This window comes from Octodon degus, unplaced genomic scaffold (genome assembly GCF_000260255.1).
Source record: "Octodon degus isolate 3935 unplaced genomic scaffold, OctDeg1.0 scaffold00114, whole genome shotgun sequence".
Lineage (NCBI taxonomy): Eukaryota > Metazoa > Chordata > Mammalia > Rodentia > Octodontidae > Octodon > Octodon degus.
In genome coordinates, this window is record NW_004524690.1 from 3480953 (window position 1) to 3504988 (window position 24036).

The following is a 24036-nucleotide window of genomic DNA, read 5'->3' on the forward strand; positions in this document are numbered from 1 at the left end:
TGCCTTTTTCCTCTTTATAGACATTCTTTTCTTTCAAGACTGAATCATGCCCTTTTTAATAATGTTTAATTCTGTGTTACATTATACATGTTTATACATTTTTTAAATATTTATTTAGGTTTATGTAATGGTTATACTATCACAAATTTTTGAGGAGATAAATTCTCACTGATTTTCTTTTGTCTATAAACTATCACTCAAGGCAGATTGTTTTCTCTTAAGTTTTGTAATTTTAGACAGCAAACTCCTGAAGCAGGAATTTATCTGTAGAAATCTTCTGTGACTTAAAGTGATAGTGTATTCTAAAAAACATTTTATAGTGGCTTCTGCCATGTGCCTAAACAGGAGCACTTCTGACCCAGTGCATGTTTCATCCTCATACTTGAACTCCAAAGAAGCCCAGTCAGTGGCTAAAACTTTTTTCCTTCATCCAGTGCTTAAGACAACACAACAAAATTTCTTGTTGTTCCTTTTGAAATATAAAGATTTTTAAAGCCTACCCTTGGAGAACTTAGCATTTCGAGGACCTGGACGTGATCCAGGGGTCTGAAGTTATTATTGAAGGCAGTATTGTCTTATCTTCTCTTTGTACATAACAGAATGCAGATTGTCAAACCTCAGAGAAGCTACCGTGTCTGCTTATGGGCTGTCAACATTTTTTTCAGTCTTCTTTGTTTTTGTCTTATGCTTCCTTTTTAAATTCAGTTATTAACCTAAAGTATAAGTGTCATTCGTAGCTTGAAACTGTTGACTGTTTTGTTCAGTGCTGTGCCCTCAATGCCTGGAAAAGAGCCTCGCTAGTAATATATATTCAGTAGATAGGCTGAATGAATTAATCCCAACTGTATTTATTCTATCGGACTTGGCAGTTTTTGGTGTTTTATAATGAGGGTTTTGACAGGTAATCCAGGTTGCCACAGTGACTCAAATAGAAAGTATAGTGAACTCAAGGGAAAATGAAAATGCAAAGATTTAAAGTCTCATACTTTATTTCTTCCAATATCATATCAAAGAATGACCTTACAGAAACTAAAGCAAGTTTCCATTTATCCATTTATCCCTAAGTAAAACAGTATGTCTTTCTCATATAAGTAACACCTCTAGTCAGTACAAGTTTTCCTATTTAGGTATTGGAGGATTTTGATACTCAAATATATCTATAAAAATAGCCTGACATCTGCTTGTCTGATGAGACTGACAGTTAACAGTATTACTGTCTTATATAGCATCTTGGAATTTTTTTTAATATTTGGTATTTTCACTTGATTTGTGTGCAACTATAAGACAGATAATTTATGGTGGTGAAAAATTTTACACCATGCTGTATTTTAACAAAGTGTTCGCAGAAGTATTTAAACAGACCATTCACATTCAAACTTGCCTTATGTGAGGATCCTAGCTAACATAATGAACCTGAAGAACAGATTTATGTGCAAATGGTTTTCTGAGGGAGATGAGGGTTTTTTTTTTTTTTCTGAGTTCCATAGTTCCGTTTTAGGTGGTTATCTAATTGATTCAGAGCTCCCGTGGGGTAAAAAGGGTAAGAAACAACAATGCCTTGTCATTTTTGCTTTGCTAAGAGCTCCACTGAATCTGTGATGCAACTCTGTAGTATTTCTTAACTCCAGTTTTCTCCAGCAAAATTCTTGCTACTTAATTGTTTTTCTTCATAAGGTAGTAAGGACTACTAAATATCTGCATTGTATGTGAAGCTTTCTGGGCTAAGAAAACATTTTATTTATAATTTACTATTTTCAGTGTTATGAAAATTCTCTCGTTATAATACCAACTTTCTAGTAGCTTCTGAACTATAGTTAATGAGAGGAGTGTTACCAGGTTTATCGCTAGAAAATCAAGGGCGATTTCAGTGAGTCCACAGTTAGAGGATAATGGAACAAGAATATTAAGCTAAACCAAGAATTCTCAAAATCCAAAGTTTACTATGATTGGGTCCTTGTGCACTGGGAAGACCCACCCAACTCTGCTCACTACAGTGAAAGCTAATACAGCAAAACAATATATAGAAAAGAGACTTTCATGTATTTTGGTTTGGTGTTCTGTTTTAAGAAAAAATAGTTTTAAAGAAAAATCATGGTTTGTTTGAAGCAATGATAAGAGAGAAGAGATAGTTCAGAAGTGCGATGAGAGTGAATACCTTGTAGTATACAGAAACAAAGGCTTTCTTAATCCTACATTTGCTAGTCAGCAGTACATGGGTTTGACTCCTCTTCAGAGTTTGTCTAGCCTAACATGATCTGTGGATCAGATTATAAACTCCTAGAGGCCAAGACCAGACTTAATCATTTACCTCAACTTGTTGCCTTTAGTATTCAAGAGCAGCCAGACACAGCTGTGTGACCCGGAGGTATTTGATATAGTAGTAATTCTCCAGGTTCTCTAGCAGTCTTGTCAAATTAAAATGTTTCTGTTGTTTCATTTCCACTCTTCTCCGCTATTCTTTTCTCCCTTTCTCCTTCTCCCTTTTACTGTCTATCTCTGTTTCTCTGTCTCTGTCTCTGTCTCTGTCTGTCTGTCTGTCTGTCTGTCTGTCTGTCTGTCTGTCTCTGTCTCTGTGTCTGTCTCTCACTGACTGTCTCTCTGTCGCTCTCACACTTGCCCTCGCCCTGTCCCTCTTCCTCTCCGTTTCTCCTCCCTTCCCTTGCCCTCTTCCTCTCTTCCCCTTTCCCTTCCCCTCTATTTGTCTCGCTTCAGCCCTCTCCATTTCCCATTATCCACCCTTCCATCCTTCATTTTTTATTTTGCTAGCAGACTTAATTCAAAGTGTAATTATTCAAAATTAGCACAATTTTCCCCCCTTAGGTTCTGTCTCTCTTCCAAATTAGGCTGTTTCTTCCCTGGAGGTCTCTATAAGGAGCCCACAACAGAGATCTAGGGCAGAAAGAGAAGAGTAATAGTGAAGAAAGTGTGGGACCAAGCCCTTAAGTACCAGGTGGAGATGCCTTTCCAGTTGTGCATACCTGTATTGTTGACCTCGTTCGTTTTTGGTCTTTTTTTATTTTATTGTATTTTTTTTGGTTGAATTGTTTTTTAGGAGAGGTTTATTTTTTGTTTTTGTTGCTGAGGATTGAATCCAGGACTTCCAGCTTGCAAGGAAAGCATTCTAGTACTGAGCCAAATTCCCAACCCCAGTGCCTGTGCAAAGCAAGTACAAGGCCTAGTCCCCTCCTCTTTCTCTTTTCACAGTCCCCTTTTACTTCCTCCCATACAAAGTCGAACAGATGCAGACAGACACTCCAAGATACTTTGTCTCTCAGCAGGTAGTATTTTCTCTCCCAGCTTTCCTGTTTAATAGTCCATTTCCATTCTACTCCCCAAAGACCACAGCCTTGGACCTGTGAACTTTAGAGAAGCTGGAGCTAAAATAAACTTTTAACAATTCAGAATCTGCCAGTAGTAGCTTCTAATAATAATAAAAATTTAAAAATCAGGCATGATGGCCGAGCTCGTAGTCCCAGCTACTCAGGAAGCTGAGGCAGGAGGACTGCTTGAGCTCTGGAGTTGGAAGCCAGCCTGGGCAGTGGGACAAAATCTTGTCTTAAAGGGGAAAAAAAATCAAGGAAATCAGGCCAGATAATTTCAGACATTAGATGCCTACTTTCTTTTTTTTCCTTAACACAATTCTGTGGCCATACTAATGAAAAAGCTACTCAGTCTGATTTCATGACTATAAGATCAGATTCGTGGGAAGTGGCAAAAGATGAGTGTATTTTTTACCCATATGATATTTCTAATTGTTATTACCTGTGAAAGGTGTACTAAACATACTAGACTGTGTTTCTTTCGTTCTTGCAATGTTGGTGTTGGTTGCTGATGAAGTTTTTCTACTATTTTGTTTTTCCTCATGATGATCTGCCCAGAGGAGACTCCCTACTCTTAGTATTAGGCACATTTGCACACTTAGGTATGTCAGCCACTGTCTTTTAGGTTCTTGAAGTATCACTATAAAATAAATGTCACTAAGTGATTAAATAACTTATTCAAGGAAACATTCCATGTGTATCGTAATTTGTCTCTGTTGCACAGTTCAGTTCACTGATTCAAGATAACAGAATTGGTATCCAGGAAAAATTGCCCCAAGTGTCTGTCCTGACCCCACACAGATGATGATAGGCTTTACTTTCACTAGGAATTGGGGATCTTCAGGTTGCCCCCTCTAACCAGAGTGTCTTCTTAGCCGGTAGCTGCTGTGGTTCTAGCACTTTTGTGGCATGTCAATACACCTCATCATGCATGACCATGATTCATATCACCCATTCACCCGTACTAAAAGATGAAGTGTGAGAACTGACATCCTTAAGTGATAGAGCAAGCTGAGTTCTTTGTTGGCAAAAGGTGGTGCAAAATGATCGAAGTCTTCTCTATCTAATCTCTGTGAGTAATCTAATGTGAGATTTAAAAAGTATGTTGTATAATTCTCATTCCATTTAAAAACAAATAACTTTCATTAACATTAAAAAAGCATTAGGATTCTGAAAAACAGGAAAAAAGGATGAGTAAACTGAGGAAAGGCACTAGTTGAGTATAATATATATTCTGCAGTATACATAATGCCAAGTTTTTCTGCTTGTTTTTTGAGACAGTTTTGCCATGTGGTTCAGGCTGGCTTTAAACTCCCTATATAGTTCAAGCTGAATGCAAACTCATTGTGATCCTCTGCCTTGGCCTCCCAAGTACTGTGATTATTATATGCATGTACCACCATATCGGCAAGAATTTTATTATTTAAAAAGAGAAGAATATTTGAGGGGAAAAGATTATTCTCTAAAATAAATTTAACTTACTACCTTAAATATCAATATAATATTTAAAATATAAAAAATAATGGTTTTGGCTTAAGTATATTAAATATATCTTACCTGCTTCATATTCTATATTTATATATTCTTATATATTTTATGTAATATTTCTATTATTTATATATCTTTAAGTGGTAGATTTTTAGTGATCAGAAAACTTGCTATAGGTACAAAGAAGTATTCCTGCATAAGTACTGCACGCTAACCGATTGCACCACTGGAGCATCAGAGAAGTACTCCTAAACACCAGTATGTGGCTGACGTGGTACCTGTCTGAATAAGATGACCCTTTGTGGTGCTGTTCTTGCATAAATATCATAAACCAGCTAGCACATTTTTAGGATCCCTTGAAGTATAACTCTTAATGAAGGTACTAAAAGTCCAAAGGAATTTTAGATTATTCCCACCTTTCAGGATATAAGAATTTGATAGAAAATAAGATATGTTTGCAAATTACCTTTCAATTAAAAGTAGCACCAGTTTTCTCTACTTTGTATCACTTCTACACCCTCTTATTGAATTCTTCATAAATAGTCTTTCAACAAGTATTTAATGAGTATCTGTCTGTGTGTTGTCCTTGGTAGCTCAAAGATGAATTAGGCCTGGGTATTGCTTCTAGAAGACTTAACAGGGGACATTAAATTTACAAAATTACTTGTGGTACAGATGGGAAAGTGAATAGAACTGTGGAAAAAGAACAGATAAAGTACTCTCTAAGAAGACTTGGAGAAAAGATAAATGATTTCAACCTGAAGAAAATAGAAGAGGTATCAGCTTTCATAGAACTTAAAACATAAATGGGATTTAGATATAGAAAAACGGAGGAACATGTCTTTCCGTATAGAAGCAACTGCATACCTGAGAGGAAAGATGTGTTGCATATTGTGAATACAAGAAACTAGAATATAATAAAACAATGAACATACAAAAAGGATGCATAGAGACAAATTTGCAAAGAATATTTTGTGTTATCTGTGACCAAAGGTAATGTTCACCTTTAGAATTCATTTTATGCTTGATAAGCACTAAAAAAAAATTTGAAGTTTTCCGGCATTGAAACATGTTCAAAGCTGTGTTGCAGAAACATTAAATCTAGTACTTTGTGAAGTATAATTGTTCCAAAGCCATTATAACCAAGAGTTTTCCTAAAGTATTGATGACTCTTTGCTGAAACAAAGGGTGTGCTTGCTGTTCTGAGTATGCTTGTGCGGATCCATATGCCTGTATTAGATTCTTAAATGTCTCCCTTTCCTGAAGTCTGGACCTTGTCTTCTGTTTCCTCAGGTCTGTTTTGAACTTTAATTATAAAAATTATCAAGGAATTTAAAAATAATTTCCTCTCTATTTTCAGTGTTGGTAATAGTTATCTTAGGCAAATATTTTGATCTTAAAAATACTCCAAGTCATATAACTGATAATGTTTTCCTCTAAGTGATCAGTAAGATTATTTAGAACCAGATTTGTATCTAACTTTAAAAATGTACAGAACAATACAGCTGGCATTTTTGTCCAATACCAACAAGCATGGCTTTATCTTTCCTACATTATTTTTCTTTTATTCTATCTTCCTTGCTGTGTTTGGCTTTATTTTATTTTGTTAAGGATGTTTACACTTATTCTACTTTAAGAAGTTCATATGAATAAATATATGCTGGTTTTTGTCCTGTTAGCCCAAATCTTGACTTCAGCTGAACCCTCGTATTTTTCTTCTTCTCATCCTCTACTGTCTACCCGCCCTCCCTTACATTCGGCACTTTTCTGTCCTATTGAATTGTGCCCTCAACCTAGTACTCATCATCTGAGCATGTTTCATTGGTATGGTCAGAGCAAAAGAGGTTCCAAGAGATGTAGTATTTTGCTGTATTATCTGGAGCGTACTACAGGGAGAGCATGGTTACATGCTCCAGGAGGAGTGAACTTAGGGAAAGCCGTAGCAGCACAGTTTTGAACCCTTAAATAGAAAACTTTTCACTGGTTAGATTTTGATTTGTTTTAAAAAATAAAAATCTTAACTTCAACATATGGAAATGGATCCTAAAATCACTTAATTTTCAATAACAATTTTAATGTCCATATGCTCTACTTTTCTATTTATACATGCCTTCTCGTGTTACTGATTTAGCATATCCCTGGAACAGAATCTATGTAAATGTGGAGGATGGATGACTAAGCACATGAAAAGCTGAATGACTGAGTGGATTTCATTGAATCCTTGGAATTGCACTAAGAGGACTTGATAAGACTATATTGCCCTCATTACAAATGTTAAAACTGAGACTCACTATCCAGATGCCTGAGAAAGCTAGGATTAAATTTGGTATTCTGAATTCTGATATACTTTTTCCTACACATACTATAACATGTAATATACAACTTCTGAACATGTGCACAATATACCATTTGTTGGCAGCACCATGTTTAAAAATGTCATTGGATCCATGCCTACACTTCTTTTTAGGCATAGTCTTGTTAATACCTCCTTTGAAATGATTTGCTCTGGCTGGGGATTTAACTCTGTGGCACAGGGCCTGCCTGGCAAGCATGAGGTCCTGAGTTCAATTCCTAATACCAAAAATAAATAATTAAAATGATGTGATTCTCATTACTGTTTCCCTTCCATTCAAAGCCAAGCCCCCAAACTATAGTTTGCTGTAGCGCCTTCTTGAAATGTACCTCAAGCAATCTTAGAGGCTCTAATCATATGCACCAATGCTGGGAAAGACAATACTAATTAATTATGTGATACTTGAATAATAAATCCTTCATGAATTTTAAACTGTTAGTTTCCTTTTATTTTCCTAGCACAGTTACTCTGTGTACTATTTTGATCCTGTGATTCCTTCAAAGGCTTATTTCAACTTCTGATAATTACACATTTTATGATGAACACAAAACAAAAGCCAAAGATTTCCACAGTTTCTGTCATGGGGAGCTTCAAGAATACAGGCTATTCAAGGATGCAGTTTTATTTTCATATATTTATGTATTAACCTATGCCCTGCATTTTAAGAGGGAGAAATTATTATTAAATTATATGATATGGATTATTAGAGACTATTGGAAACCTCCAATAATTACTGATGTTATGTGCTATAGAAGTTATTCTTGCTATTGTAGCCTGAAAGAAGCTTGAATAATATATATTCAAAGTAGTACATATCATGAATTCATTTCATGGAATCAGAATTACAATATTAGACTGTGTTATTTGGTTTAATAATCACTGCTGGAGTTCGCATTGTAGATGAAGGATAGTCCCTGTTTCTGGTTCTCTTTTAATACAAGCATTTATATTAATAGGATGATTTAATGCATTGCCTTAAAATTATATTGCATTCTGAACTGCAGTTAGTTAAAAACTTGACGTGTCTGGAAGAGTAATAAGTTTAGCATTAAGTGAAAGCATCATCTACCTGTTTGCTAAAATGCAGCATTTGTCAATTCTAGTACATCCAAAACTAAGTAATGAGATTGAAAAGTAGGTCTCATATGCTACATTAATTTGTGATTTTTAATTTATGATTCATTAGCTTTAGGGAATTTTTCTTAGCTATAACAGCACTGTACTTACATTTTGAAGTTACTAGATCCTTTATGACTCTGACTTAGAACAAAATATTTGTACCAGTGACATAGTGGCATGCGTCTCTCTGGTCACCTATGACTTACTCCAAAAAGTAGTTATACTGCATACTGTGAAATTGGAAAATCTGTTCTATGTGTGTTCTAATGGATGTAACGGTCATTAAGTATATGAGTCTTCTGACGTTGTAATCAGATGTGATTCAGTCTGTTAAGTATCCATGAAACAACATCTGCTTCACAGAGTGACCTTCTGCTAAAGAATACTTAGCATCTATTAGTAGATCATAGTGCAGATCTGCCTTATTTGAAATGCACTAAACTAGAGTAGTCTACTGCTGTTTAGCAACTAGCTTGTAATAATTTATTGCAGTTAAATAAAGCTTAAAAAAACTCCATTAAATAATTATAGAGATTATATGCATTTCAAAAACCTTTGTGTTCTACTAAAATTACCCATTTAATTTCAGGGTTGGTTTGTTAAAAAAAGCTAAAATCTAAAGAAACATTAGGGGAGCTGTCAGATGCTGTTTTCTGTAGGTGTTAATAAAACCAGATTGAAAAAAAATCTGAAACAAATTAAAACCAAGAGCAATTTTGCCATCTGTTGTATATTAATTAGAACTTTGTGTATCAAGGGTAAACTTGCTCTTAGAGAATGTCACTGAACACCCGCTTAATAGAATAATATGCAAATTTATTAGATTATGGATTTATATGAAATTTTTCATTGTAATTCATTTACAGTGACTCTCCAAGAAATTAATAGCGTATATAGATATGTATTTACATATATATATATAAAATAAACTTTCTTTTTTTTTTTTTCAGAGCAACCTGCAAATAACCAAGGCCAATCTACCCTGCAGCCTTTGCCACCTTCCCATAAACAGCACTCTGCACAGCACCATCCATCCATCACTTCTCTCAATAGAAATTCCCTGACCAATAGAAGGAACCAGAGTCCGGCCCCGCCGGCTGCTTTGCCCGCCGAGCTGCAAACCACACCCGAGTCCGTCCAGCTGCAGGACAGCTGGGTCCTTGGCAGTAATGTACCACTGGAGAGCAGGTAACTCCTATGCACGAAGCTTTCATGCCATTTGGACGTTAGAACCACACAGTTTACCTGCATAAATACTGCATGTTCTGTAATAGATTTTTAGCATCTAAAAATTGGAAATAAACTACTCCAATCCTTTTCTCATTAAGGGAAATTCACCGTACTTACATCTTGTATGTTTTGTCTTTTTTTTTTTAAGATCAACTGCAAATTATTCATAATTGTTTAGCTGCTACATCAGTGAACTTTCCCATTCTTTGCATATATTTTATTTGGTACAACAAAACAAGAATAAATGACCTCAATGAAACTTGTACTTACTGCTAGTTTTTGTTATATACAAATTGTTAGGGAGGTGAAGAAAAGAAAGGGGTTATAAATGTGGTTCTCATTCTCACACATGTTGAGTTGGTAAACATGTTTAGCAGCTATTTGACCCTCAAGTCCCATACTTTTTTTTTTTTTTTTTTTTTTTTTTTTTTTTTGCAGAACCAGGGATTGAACTCAGGCCCTGCGCTTGCCGTCTCCACTGAGCCATCTCCCCAGCACCCCCCATACATTCTCAGATTATATTTTGTTCATAATGGCACAGAATCATACTGGACTCCTGAGCATAATACTTTCTTTTTTTTTTTTTCTCTCTCTCTCTCTCTTTTTTTTCATGTTTTTGGTACAGGGTCTCACTATACAGCTCAAACTTGTAGTGAACCTCCTGTTTCTAGCCTCCCCAGTGCTGGGAATACAGGCGTGCACCACCACGCCAGGTGTCAGCAACCTGTGCAGTGTGCCCAGGGACAGGCTGGCACGGTATGTGGCGCTCGTGATTGAATCCTGGTCCCTGCGCTTGCCTAAGCAGTCACTTAGTCTGTTGAGCTGTCTCACTGGCTCCTAACCATAATATTTATCATAAGTCCAATGACCATTGGCTAAGATTATTTTTAGTTTCCTGTAATATTCAGGAGATTATATTTATTCTAATTTTTAAATTATTCTTGCTTCCTAAGATGTTCTGTCTCTTTTTTTGGTGCTGGGGATCAAGTTTGGGATATTATGCTTGCTCCGCAGGTGCTTACGCCATTGAGCTATTCCTGGCCCAAGGCATTCTATCTTAAATAGACTATTAGAAAATTTTTCCTTACGTTGAACTGAAACCTCTCCCTTTGAAATTCCACGTTCCTCTTATTCTCATAGAGCTAGTGTTGTGGAACTCTACAAGTAGTGGCACCCCTTTTCTATGTGATGGCCATGGGCTCTTCTCATTCCTCCAGAGGCTTCACCAGCAAAATGGACTTGCTCTGAACACATTTGTTTTCAGGGAGATTTGAAGTTAGGATTTCCAGCACAGGGTGGCTCATCCATGGCTAGCAGCTCATACACTGCAGTGAAAAACTGTCTTGAACTAGTCTGCTTCATTATTAAAACATCTTCTGATATGTAACATTTGACCTTTCGTTGGACAGAACCTTAGCAGTGCATATTTCCTTTTTATTATGTATTGTACAGCAAAGATTGTTGCCTTAGCTTATTATTCTCTTAGAAGTTTATAGCAAGGTTTCCCTAGCATTCCTGTTACTATTTCATCATTTCCTTAAGTTTCTGTTAGGCTCAGAGAAAAAGAATTATGACCCAAACTAGAGAACTCCACTCCATGAGAATGGCCCTCAAAATATCTTCCATGGAAGAGCTTCTAGCTGACTTCTGCATTTAAATTAGCTGCTGAATAAAGAGACTGTCTCACAATGAATAAATTGCTATTTATTTTTGCCATCAGCTGTGTTATCTACACCAGTTCTACCCTGAGGATGAACTAGCAGCAGGTCCTCTCAATTGTAAATAATAAAAGCCTTTCTGTCTTTTCTCTTACTAAACCTAAGAACAAGGTTCCTGCGAATACTTAACCAGTTTTTTATAGTGTCACCCAGGAATAGTTGAATTTTATTACTTATTTTGTATTAAGCATTTTGGGGGGAGAAAATAAAGTCAGAAAATAGCAAAGTTGTCTTCATAAAAGACAAAGAGTCATATGTATTGATTTCACCACCTCAGAGTTATTATCACAGAGCTAAATTTACCCAGTGTAATTAATTAGCACACACTGAACAACTAATCAACACTGATTCACTATTGTCACTTGGAAAATTTTTATTAGGAAAGAAGTAATTTTCCAGTTGAGTCATCAAATTGAATATGCATAATTGTATCAGAGTTGACATTAATTGTTTTGACAAATATTTATGAAATATGTCAAGTTAAATCATCAGCAACATGCTTAATTTTAGTTAAGTTGTATAGCAAAAAAAAGGTGTTAGTCAGATAGCTAGTATTCCTTAAAGCCATGTGAAGAGATTTGGAATAATTTAAGAAAGATAACAATTTTTCTTGTTATTCCTTATATCATACTACCAGATTTTGGTTGGAGGACATTCAGAAAAGAAAGTAGTTAGTTAGAAGATAATCCATTGTAGTCATATGTAAAATTGTAGTTGATTTGTCCATACTCAGACCCTGTAAGAAATCATTCCCAGGGTGACTACTTACTGAAATTTTCTTCCATTTTTAAGCAATACCATTAAAAATCATTAATATATTATATTATATACTTTATGGATTGACATAGGAAGAAATTAACCAATGATATAACCTCACTAATGAATAGAAAGAAAAATGAACCTAAATATGTATATAATTTTTCAAAGTGTTAGAAAATTTTAGTTTATCGCTTGGATTGGTTATTTTTTTTGTTATCCAATTTTCACATCTTACTGATAAATCAAAAGAAATGATATCTCACCTCACCAGTAGACAGTGAGTCAACCTAAGCAGCCAAGTGAAAATCTCACACTGTACCGACACAGTACTACTGTGGTTTCCTTAATAGTCTCACTTGGTTGGAGCTCTTGAGGTGAAAAGCCGGTCCTATTTATCATTGATTTTTCTTTTTTTAGTTAAGATTCCCCATTGAGAATGATTCTCAGGCTCAGTTTCTGTTATATTGACAACTTTATCCAGGGTTAGGCTGTCCTTTAGCCATTTTTAAATGTAGTATATAAATTCACCTTTGAGAATTATTTTAGTTTATTCATAAACTCATTTGATTATCTCTCTATTAAAACTGTCATTTAAAGGTTAAAATCTGTAAAGCACGGACTTATTTATGTGTGTATAGTTTAGATTTTCTTTGTTCCCCCCTTTTTTCCCTTGAGTACATATTGATAATAGTTGGTCACAAAAATGTCCTACAGTAATACTTAAAATCTGAGTAATTTTTAAATTATCTACAAATTGGTAAATAATCTGCAGATTCCTATAATTTTGTAGATTACTTACAAATTGGTAAAAGACATAAAAATGTTCTACCTTGTCCTCCCCTATTTCATATACTTCAGTGTACCCATCATTTTTTAATAATTTTATTTATTTATTTATTTATTTATTTATTTTGTACAAGGCCACACTGTGTAGCTCAGACTTATAGTGATCCTCCTCTCTCAGTCTCCCCAGGAGTGGGATTACAGGCATGTGCCACCATGCCTTTCGGTGGCCAGCATAGGGACAGGGAATGCACTACTGGGGGTCCAACCCCGGAGCTTGTGGTTGTCAGGCAGTCACTTACACTGCTGACCTATCTCCCCAGCCCTATTTTTTTTTAATGTATTTAGTACAGGCTCTATAGAGTCTTACTACATAGATTGGATTTGTAGTGATTCTCCTATTTTAAGCCTCCCAAATTTTGGGATTACAGGCGTGTGCCACTATGCCCATTCTCAGTCGCTATCTCAGCACCTCGGGGTTGGGGCCAGCACAGCATGCTGGGAATCAAACCCCTCGCTGTTGCACTCTGCCTAAGCAGGCACTTTAGTCCTCTGAGCTATTTGGGCCGCCCTTCACTTTTATTTATCAGAAAAGCTTGTTTTCCCCTTGCCAAGCAGTTATTTCAGTCCATAAAATATATATTTCCTTGTCTAATGAATTTAACATTTACTATTCTTTAAGGCAATATTGTATACTATGAATTTTTACTCAGGAAATGAAGGAGTTCTGGTCTATAATCTCCTAGGAGTTTGAGATCTGCTAGTGTCAAATCAAGAACCAGATAAAGAAATCCTTTTGTACAATAATCAATGCCTTATATATACTGCCAAATATTTGCTTACAATTTTTCTTAAAATTCCTTTTCCTTGAGGTCACTATTTCTTATACATTGGATAATTCACTTTTAGGCCTTTTGGTGGCCTATAGCCTATCCTTTGTTTATTTTATAATTAGCTGATTTGATGTTAATAGCTGCTACATGAATATAGAGCAGTGAAGGAAAAGCTTAGAACTGACCCAGCATAGCACCAGCATTCGAAAGTGAAGTACAGTAACTCTCGTGGAGAAGCCTTAACCTTCAGCAGTTGTAAAATTAATTTCCTTCACAGTCTTCATTTATATATGTGAGTGAAGTAGCTTAATAGTTACTTATTAGATGTTAATAAAGTGGCTCATTTGTAGCCATTCAATAAAAGATTTATTAAAGTCTTGTTTATTATGAAGTCTACTTTGGCATTGATAGTTCATTAATTATGTTCTCATAGCTTTTTACCTTGCAGTTCAGCAATACTTTGCTAATTACTAATGTATGAAATTGCATATTAAATTACTTTGTTAGTGCATTTTTAATTTCAACTATATAATGTCCTATGCTACTTTAATGTGAGATCAATTGCTACATCTTTTTTTTAAAAAAAAGAACTAGATAAACAGAAGTCTGCTTACTAAGATGTTATCCTGTACTCAGTCTTTTATCTTCACTTTAAAGTGGTTCTGGAGAGAGGCTAAACTGTCATGCAAGTACCAGGTTGGAGTCAGCCTTGCCTATAAAAAACATGGGCAGCATCCTGCACATTGCAGTCTCTGGCACCAAGCGAGAACTTTTCCAGTTGCAAAACTGTACCTCAGCCTACTTTCTTATAAGCAACTACCACTAGTGAGATAAAAAGTAGGAAGATCGGGGCTGGTGAGATGGCTCAGTGGTCTAAAGCACCTATTTAAAACAAGCTTAGCAAAGCACAGAGACCACGGTTCAATCCCTCAGCACCACATGCCAGCCAGCCCCGCCCCCTGGTGGGCTGAGCTGGCCACACACACACACACACACACACACACGCATAAATAAAAAAAAATAAAAATAAAAAAACAAAGAAGAAATAAAGAAAATCTATAAAAATTTAAAAAAAAAAAAGTAGGAAGATCTACTGTAATTAGAGCTATAGCTTAAACTGGTATGGTGGCACATGCCTATAAGACCAGATGCTCAAGAGACTAAAGCTGGAGGGTGGCAAGCTCAAGGACAGGTGGGACGACTTAATGAGAATTTGCCTCAAAAGAAAAAAATAGAACAAATGATGAGTCTGGAGGTGTCAGTAAATGGCAGAGCATTCCTGGGTTCAGCCCTTACTACTGTAAAATAGAATAAAAAAAGGAAGAGAGAGGAAAAAGTGGGGAGGGTTCACATAAAATATGCTTGGGAAAATGCTATTAACTTAAATTGACTGACTGATGCCATATCCTTTTTGTTGAAGATAGCTTGGGGATGAACAAGGGTACTTGTAAAGAAAGAGAATATAGATACAAAAATGAAGCTGAGGTTATTGAACAATTTCAGAATTGGACCTGCACCTATGCGGAGAAATTCCTAATCTTTCAGAATTTCACTTTTTTTGTTTGTTTGTTTTAAAAATAGGGAATGGGGTATAACCTGTAGCTCTACCATTCTGGGAAGATGAGACAAGAAGACTGCAAGTTCAAGCCCTATGCTGAGTAACTAAACATTTAGCAATACCTTGCCCCAAAGTGTAGACTCATGTAAAATTATAAGCTAAAAAATAATAAAAAGCAGTTTGATTCTAGATCTGAAAATGTGACATCTTTAAAAAATGAGATGCTTTTGCTTTTGTATGTGTGTAGCATTGGAGAATGAACACAGAACTTTCCATTTAACTATCTCCTCTGGAGCTACCTTCTTATTTTGAAATGGGGTCTTGTTATATTACTCAGGCTGGGTTTGAACCTGCAGTCTTCCTACCTCATCCTGTCAGAGTGCTGGAAGTGTGTGCCTTCTTTAGTTAGGTTCTTAAAAGGCCTGTAAAGGATATACATGCATTTGTAAAAAATAATAGGAAGAAGAAAGAAAGACAATATACAAGAATTTTTTTTTATGTGGTGTTTATATTTAAGGTGTATTTCAGGTTGTGGCTTAAAAATCTTACTGTGAGAGGATGGTAATTCAAGAAGTCCCTGTAGGCCTAATTCAGAGGGTAAGCTTTGTAGTGACCATGTAATTCACCATCCTAAGCCACAATACTTCTATGGCATAACTGATTATTTCCGGGACAAGTCAATTTTGAGCCCATACTGTCTTATACATAGGTAAATAAGAATAATAGATCAAATGGAAGAAACGGCCTATGCTTGGGTACAGGTTAACATTGGATTTGAGTTTTCCTAGTTTTTGTTGCCGTCTTCTAGCAAGTATTTAACCTTTTGTTGACTCTTTCACAGAGTAAGTTTTTGTTGGCTTACAGAATATGTAGATCCTAAATAATATGTAAAATATTTGTACTTCTCACCATTTTAAGAAGAGGGGAAGACAGCATACCGAATGAAATCTCATTCAAAAAGTTCAAATGTGTTTGTTTAAATAGAAAATACTAGATTTAAAGGTTACTTTGTGTTCACAAAAATGTAAAAGAAAAACAAAATTGCTTCTGATTATTTCATGTGACTCTAATTGCATTATATATTTACGAAGTCATTCTGTTACACTGAAGTGAAGACTGCCTTCTAATAAATGTGAAAAACAAAGATGCAAAGATAGTTACTCAAATAAAGGAAGGCAAAAGCATGGGTTTTTAAATCTGAGATTGTTATTAACCAACTCTAATGCTGTACTTTAACTTGATGTTAGAGCAGGCATCATGCCAATAACTACAATGAGAAATAGTGTAGACACTAATAGTAGCTCTAAGATGGAGATCATTCCCAGGAGTCAATATTGATATGTGCTTTAAATCAGACCTCACAGAGCAGGAATACAATACACAGTTCAGCATTGTGAAAAGAGCAACTGCTTTGGCTTCAAAGCTGGTTCTTAGTGGTAAATCCACTATTTTATTAGCTATCTCTGTATTGACCTACAAATTATTTAAATCTGAGATCAATTTTCAGCACAGTGATACATACTTGACATGGTGTTATGCGTATTAAATAAAATAACGTAAGTAAAGCACTTGGAACATGACAAGTTCCATAAAAAATTTTTTAAAAATAATGGTCAAATAATAATAGCAAAACTTTGGAAAATAAATGTACCTTGAGACCATAATTTTAAGTGAAATAAATCAGACACACAAGCTTAAATGTACAATTTCTCTTAAATAAAGTGTAAACTAAAAGTGATAATAGGAAGTAAAGATAGATTTTTTTGGAAATGAGAAGGGGAGCAAGAGATGGATTGGGGATGAAAAGTAAAATTAAAATATATACATGTACCAACTCCACACAAAGTATATAAATATTATCTCAGATATTTACTAATACAATTTTTAAAAGAAAAAGTTAAAAGAATCACATAGGAAAATGAATTTCTAAGAATCCTATAAAAGAAAAGAAACCTCATAATTATATAGAATAAAGGCATCTAATTGGTTAACAATTAAAAAGATATTATTTCTCATAAAGTTTATGCACAACTTTTCTGTATATATTAGAGCAAACATAAAATTTACCCATGATTAACTTCACCAAAAGAAAATGTTTTGATTTTCTCAACTCTTTCTCATTTAACAGGAATTAGATAAATTTTTGCAAGTGGGACCCCCCAAGTCTGTTAATTTTGTCTTTAGAAGAAAAGAAAACCTTCAAATAATGATAAACAACAACTAATTATATACTTGAGACATTTAATTACTGAAATAGTAATGTTGGGAGTGAATCAGAAAAGTCTTGATGGATGCATTGTCTCTGCATCAGTCAGAAGTTAGACAGTACATTTATTCAACATATTGAAAACCTTGGGTGTATTTTGTGACTGATTGAAGGTACCGTACAGTAGAGTGGGAATACTATTGTATTTATCTGCAGTGAAACAGTTTCTTTTTAATTTATTTATTTTTTATTTTTTTAGTATTTTTTCGTCTCCTTTTAATAGAAGCTAAGACATCAAGAAAATGTACATTATTCATTCACTATAGATCTTGAAATAATTTTCTTACTTTTTTATGTATTTAGTACAGGGTCTCATTACGTAGATCAGACGCATAGTGATCCTCCTGTTTTCAGCCTCCCTAGCATTGGATTATAGGCATGTGCCACCATGTCCAGTCTCAATTGAAATTTCAGCACACCCCGGGGGTGGAGCTGGCATGGCACACAGGGGAACATATGTATAGTCGCTGCACTCTGCCTAAGCAGGTTCTCTAGTCTGTTGAATATCTGGCCAGTCCTCGGTCTTAAATTACTTTCAAAAGCATAATTTCATTACTATATATTATGATAATGTTTGGATCCGTATAAACAACCAGTAATCTATATAAAATATTATATATAACAACCTTAATTACTGTAGGTAGTATCTAGGAAAATGAGTTCTTAATCATTTCTGACACATTTCTAGTCATTTCTCTGTAAACATAACCAAAGTGAAAGGTCACAGGTGCCTTTTTGTGCTCATAGTTAATGGCTGTGATTTAATAATTATCATCCTCTGAATATGCCCTATCCATTTTTAGAAACGCCTCTCTTTTACTCAGCAACTGTTTTGTAAGGCTTTTTTTTTTTTTTTAAATGATGCTGAGGATTGATCTCTCGGTCCTTGCACTTCACAAAGCAAGTACTTTACTGTTAAACTACACCCCTAGACCCCTTTCTTTTCTTTTTTTAATTTTGAGGTCTTGTTAAATTTCCCAGCCAACTCCAAACCTGCAATCCCTAGGCTTCAGCCTCCCAAGTACATTACATTACCAACAGGCACCACTGTGCCTAGTTTGTGAGGGTTTCTTAAAAAAGATCATTTAACTTTGACTAGTATACTCGTCAGCTGCCTATGTGCATAGTCCTTTTAATTGATGTCTGTGTCTGAACGTATGTATATATGCTTTATCTTTACTTAATATTGTAATAACTTTGTAGTTTTTATCTCTTCATAAAATTAATTTTGTTCAATTTAAAGTTGTGTGTTTTTCTCTAGAATTTAATCTTCTGGTTTCATAATCAGTTACATATGCATTGTTGAAGATACAGTCATTACTTATCTTTTCCTGATTTCTTCATTTCTCCTTGATATATTTTTGCCAGGTTCATTTCTTTCTCTTTTAATTTCAACCTTGAGTTAAAGCCTGTTTTCTTTCGCACCATTCTGAGAACGCTTTCTTCTTAGCCCATGAGATTAAATTCGTGGGCATGCAATTAACCAACTAAGCTTAATAAATTCTGTTTGATAACCCGTCTGGTTCCGCTGTGACACTCTTTATGATTTTGTAGCATCTCACCTCATATTCAGAACTATTTTAAAATGCTGCTGCTAGTCATCTTGTTCCAATTACATCCTACACTAACACAGCATTGCTGCTTTCTAGTCATGCTGTCCAATCAAAAACACTGGTTTTGAGACAGATAGGGATTAAAATCTGAACATCTGACTACCTATATAACATAGTCTGGGTTCTCATACATTTTTATCTTGTTTTTTTTTTTAATAAAACGGGACTGATAATGCTTCGCAGAGATGTTATAAGGATTCATTGAACTGCCTTACATAATGTACCAAGCACTTCAGTTTCTTTGCTTTGTCTTATTCCTTGTGGTATATGTTTTTTAAAAAATATTTGATTTAGTATTTACAAAGGTAAAGACAACTACCAAGGCAAGAAAAAAATGATAGAGGTAATGACAACTGTGAAGAAATGATTTTTTGATAAATTTTTGTGTACATTAGATAGCTTTTTCAGCTTTGAGGGGCTTTTAATGCTAAGAATTATTACTAAGCTCAATTAGGTGATTTAGAAGAAATAAACTATAAAGTGATTTTTTTGAGATAGGACTTGTTTCAGAAAAAGGCAAAAATGATAATATAGTGAGGAAATTATCTGAGAGGGTATATTTGTGTGTAGATCACGTTCAGTCCACTTCTCTGAGCCCCTTCTCCATCTCCAAAAATTCAGTTTCTGTTGTCTGTCAGATGGATAGACAGATAGGTGGACAGACAGACATTAAAAGGAGTTCATGTAAGAGAAACTGCGCAGGATTTACCCTTCTGTATCAGACATATTGCTCTTGATATTATATTCACAAAATCAATCCATTTTCTCACAAAGGACTCAAATTGATCCTTCATTGTGACTGACTAGTACTCCATTATGTGTGCATGTCACATTTTTTCCTCTATATTCATCTTTCACGGACACTTTGCTCTTTCCCTACCTTAGCTATTATGAATTCACTTTTCTAAACCTAGATATGTATGTATCACTGTCTATGATTTTTAAAAACTATTTTTTGGGGAGAAACAAGAGAAGTATAGCTAGTCAAATGGAATTTCTAGTCTTAGTATTTTAAGGATCTCTGGGCTTTGTTTTCCTTGTCAGCATTTTTGTTTTTGTGTTCTTCATGATAGCCATTTTGACTGGAATAGCCAAATAGTCAGTTGTTTTGCTTTTCCTTTCCTTACTTAATGGCTAAAGGCACTCAACATTTTTTTCATGTACTTATTGGCTATTTGTACTGCTTCTTCTAAGAGGTGCCTATTTATTTCATTTGCCTATTTTTGGTTGAGTCATTTGCTTTTGGAATATGTATATTTCAGTGTATTCTAATGTTAATACTCTATCAAAAGGGCGGCTGGCAAAAAATCTATAGGTTGTCCTTTTATTCTGTTTTATGTTTGTTTTTTGTTTGTTGTTCAGAGGCTTTTTAATTTGATACCATCCCCTTGCTGATTCTTGGTGGTGTTATCTTTCAGCTGGGTTTCTGTTTAGAAAGTCTTCACACTAGGGCCGGCCAGATAGCTCGGGGAACTAAAGCATCCGCTTAGGCAAAGCGCAGCAACCAGAGTTCGATCCCTGTGTGCTGTGCCGGCCCTGCCCCCAGGGTACACTGAGATGGTGATTGAGACTGGGTGTGGTGGCCCTGCCTGTAATCCCAGCACTTGGGAGGCTGAAAACAGGAGGATCGCTAAGAGTCCAATCTCCGTAGTGAGACCATATACCTCCTATACACGCTGTCCCAAATTCATTGAAAAGAAAAAAAAATCTTTGCCTGTACTTGTGCCTTCAAGAATTTTGTCTCTTTTATTCTCCAGAAAATTGTTTCTGTTTTAACATCTGGGTCTTTGGTCTAGTTTGATTTCAGGTGTTTTTTGTTGTTGTTGTTTTGTTTTTAATAAAGTACAAAATAGTATTAAAACAGAAAGATTATAAATGATACAGAATTTCATTAAACAAAATAATACGAATTTTACAGTATTTTTATAATACATAGTGTTGTCTTCAAATTAGTTGTTCATATTACCAGATTTATGCATGCAAAATTAGAAGAGAGAAAATAAAAGAAATTAAGAAGAGAAAAAGGAAAAAGAGTTGGAAAAAGGAGACAAAACAAATCAAGCTTAGCTACTCTTCTCCATATATTATCAGAAATCCACAGTACAGCAGTCCAAACCATCCTGCTGACATACTTAAATGTGTATCTTCCCCCTACTGCCTCTCCTGTCCTCCTCAATTTACTAACTCATTCCTTTTAAGCAGGTCCATTCTCTTTCCCAGTATCTATTGTTGATTTGAGTTTAGTATAGGATAAGAGATTTGGGTCCAGTTTTATTCTTGTCCATGTGAATAACCAGTATTCTCAGCACTGTTAAAGAAGCTATCATTCTCCAGTGTATATTTTGTATCCTATTTGTCAAAGATGAGATGGTAAAATGCATGTGATGTGATTGTTCCTTTGCTTCATACTTTGTTCCATTTGGTTATATGTCTTTTTGTGCCAGTACTGTGCTGTTTTTTAATATTTTAGCTTCTTAATATAGCTTGAAATCGGGGGGGTGGTTGTTTTTTTGTGGAACCGGGGATTGAACTCAGACCCTTGTGCTTGCCAGGGAAGTGCTTATTCCACTGAGCCATCTCCCCAGCCCAAAATCTGGGATTATAATGCTTCCCATTTTGTTCTTTTTGCTGAGGATTGCTTTGGCCATTCTGAGTCTCTTCTTGTTTCATAATATTTTACGTTTTTCCTAGTTCTGTTAAGAATGTTTTGATATTTGGATGGGAAGTGCCTTAAACCTATGACCACTTTGATGATGCTGACTCTGCCTATCCAGGAGCAGGGGCTGTCTGTCCCTTTTGTATTGTTTCTTCAGTCTCTTTTCTGGAGTAATAGCCTTTGTGAGGGAGATCTTTCACCTCCTTTATTAGATTGATTCCTAGGTATTTATTCATTTTGAAGCTATCATCAATGGGTTTGTTTGCCTGATTTCTTCCTCTGTGGGTTCATTATAGGTATAGGGGAACACTACCAAATTCTGTGTGCTGATTTTATATCCTGCCAATTTTCTGAATTTGTGTATTAGCACTAAGAGTCTTCTGGTAGTGTTTTGAGGTCTTCTTTTTGAGAACTCCCATCATCTACAAATACAGTTTTGCTTCTTACTTTCCTATTTATGTCCCTTTTATTTCTTTGTCCTGCTTGATTGCCTGGCATAAAATTCAAGTACAGTGCTGTATCGAAGAGGAGTGGAGACTGTGGATACCTGTCCCACTCTTGATTTCAGAGCTTTCAGTATCTCCCTATTTAGTATCATGTTGGCTGTGGGATGGTTATAAACTAGCCTTTATTAGTTTTGATGTGTGGTCTTTCTACACCTATTTTTGTCAAGATTTTTTTCCTCATAAATGAATGTTGGATTTTTCACAGACTTAGTCAGATAATCATATTATTTTTATTCTTAATTCTACTTATGTGGTATATTACATTAATTCATTTACATAAATAGTATTATTTTTGTATTTTGGGGGTCAAGCGGACTTCATCATAGTGTATGATCTAATGATTTGTTTCATTCTGTCTGCAAGTATCTTATGAGGATCTTTGCATCTGTATTCATCAAGAATATTGGCTTCTAGTTTTTTGTTTTTCTGTTTTTGATGAGTCCTTGTCCAGTTTTAATATCAGGATAATGCTAGCTGCAGGGAATGAATTGACAGGGTTCCTTTTCTTGCACTTTCATGGAAGCATTTGAAGAGTATGAGTAAGTTTTCTGAAGTCCTGAGGAAATTCAGTGGTGAATTCACTGGGTCTTGGGATTTTCTTATTTTGTAGTTTTTATTACTGTACCAACTTCATTTCTTGTTATTAGTCTATCTGGGGCTTTTTATATCTTCTTGATTTAATTTTGATAAGTTGTGTCCAAGGAATTAATCCATTTCTTCTACATTCCCCAGCTTTTGTTTTTGTTTTTGTTTTTGTTTTTGTTTTAATGTGTTAGGTACAGGGTTTCACGTAGTCATCCTCCTGTTTTCAGCCTCCCCTGCACTGGGCTTACAGATGTGCACCAGACTCGGTCACTGGCCCAGCTTGCCCCAGAGGCGGGACCGGCACAGCATGTAGGACCGGGTATTGAACCCTAGTCCCTGCACTTGCCAAAGCAGGCGTTTAGTCTGCTGAGCTGTCTTGCCAGACCTCATTCTCCAGTTTATTGAAATGTATTTTCAAAATAGTTTGCTATGATCCTCTAGATTTCCTTAGTGTTTCTTGTAAATTTGCAGTTTTTTTAAATCCCTAATTGCATGGATGTGGGTATTTCTTTCCTTTTTTGTAATATTCAAGTAACAATTTGTCATTCTTACTTATTGTTGTAAAGAACCAAGTCTTATGCATTGATCTTTTGTATTATTTTTAATATCAATTTTATTGATTTCCTTTTCATAATTTGTTGCCTTCTACAAGGTTTGGGGTTGGATTGCTTTTGTTTTTCTTGTGATGTATCATTATGATATTGCTCTGTCTTTTCTAATGTGGGCATTTGCAGCTAGAAACTTCTGTCTAAGAACTGCTTTCCTTGTGTCCCACATGTCCTGATACGTTGTGTTGCCATTGTCATTTGATTCTAGGAGTTTTTACATTTTTTCCCCGGATTTCTTCTGTAACTCACTGATTATTTTGTCGCTTTTAATTTCTAGTCTTATCTGATAGGGTTTAAAAAATACTTGAGTTCCTTTGTATTTACTTAAACATCCTTTCTGCTTTATGGCCTGAAATGTGTTCTGCTTGTGGACCATCCCATAGACTGCTGATAAAAGTGTGTATTCTGCTATTTTTGAATGCAACACCGTATATTTCTGTTAAACCTATTTGTTCAGTAGTATGACTGAACTATGACATTTTTTCATTGATTTCTTTTTTTGTTTGGTTGACCTGTCTCTGAGAGTAGATGAGGTAACAAATTTTCCCACTATGATTGTATTGATATCTATCCATCTGTTTGCGTTACAGTCACATAGTTTTTATTTTAGGAAATTGTTTGTACTAACTCTGTTTCTCTCT

General features: G+C 35.2%; 1 protein-coding gene across 3 annotated transcripts in view; it reads left to right on the top strand.

Annotated features, from left to right (window-relative positions):
- The first annotated feature begins 9234 nt into the window (after positions 1–9234).
- Positions 9235–24036, top strand: part of Tenm3 (teneurin transmembrane protein 3) — a 224670-nt gene continuing 209868 nt past the window's right edge. For all 3 annotated transcript variants that reach the window (XM_012516586.2, XM_023699614.1, XM_023699615.1), the window contains exon 1: positions 9235–9468. The gene's annotated coding sequence lies outside the window, so the exon portion shown is untranslated. The remainder of the gene's footprint in view (positions 9469–24036) is intronic.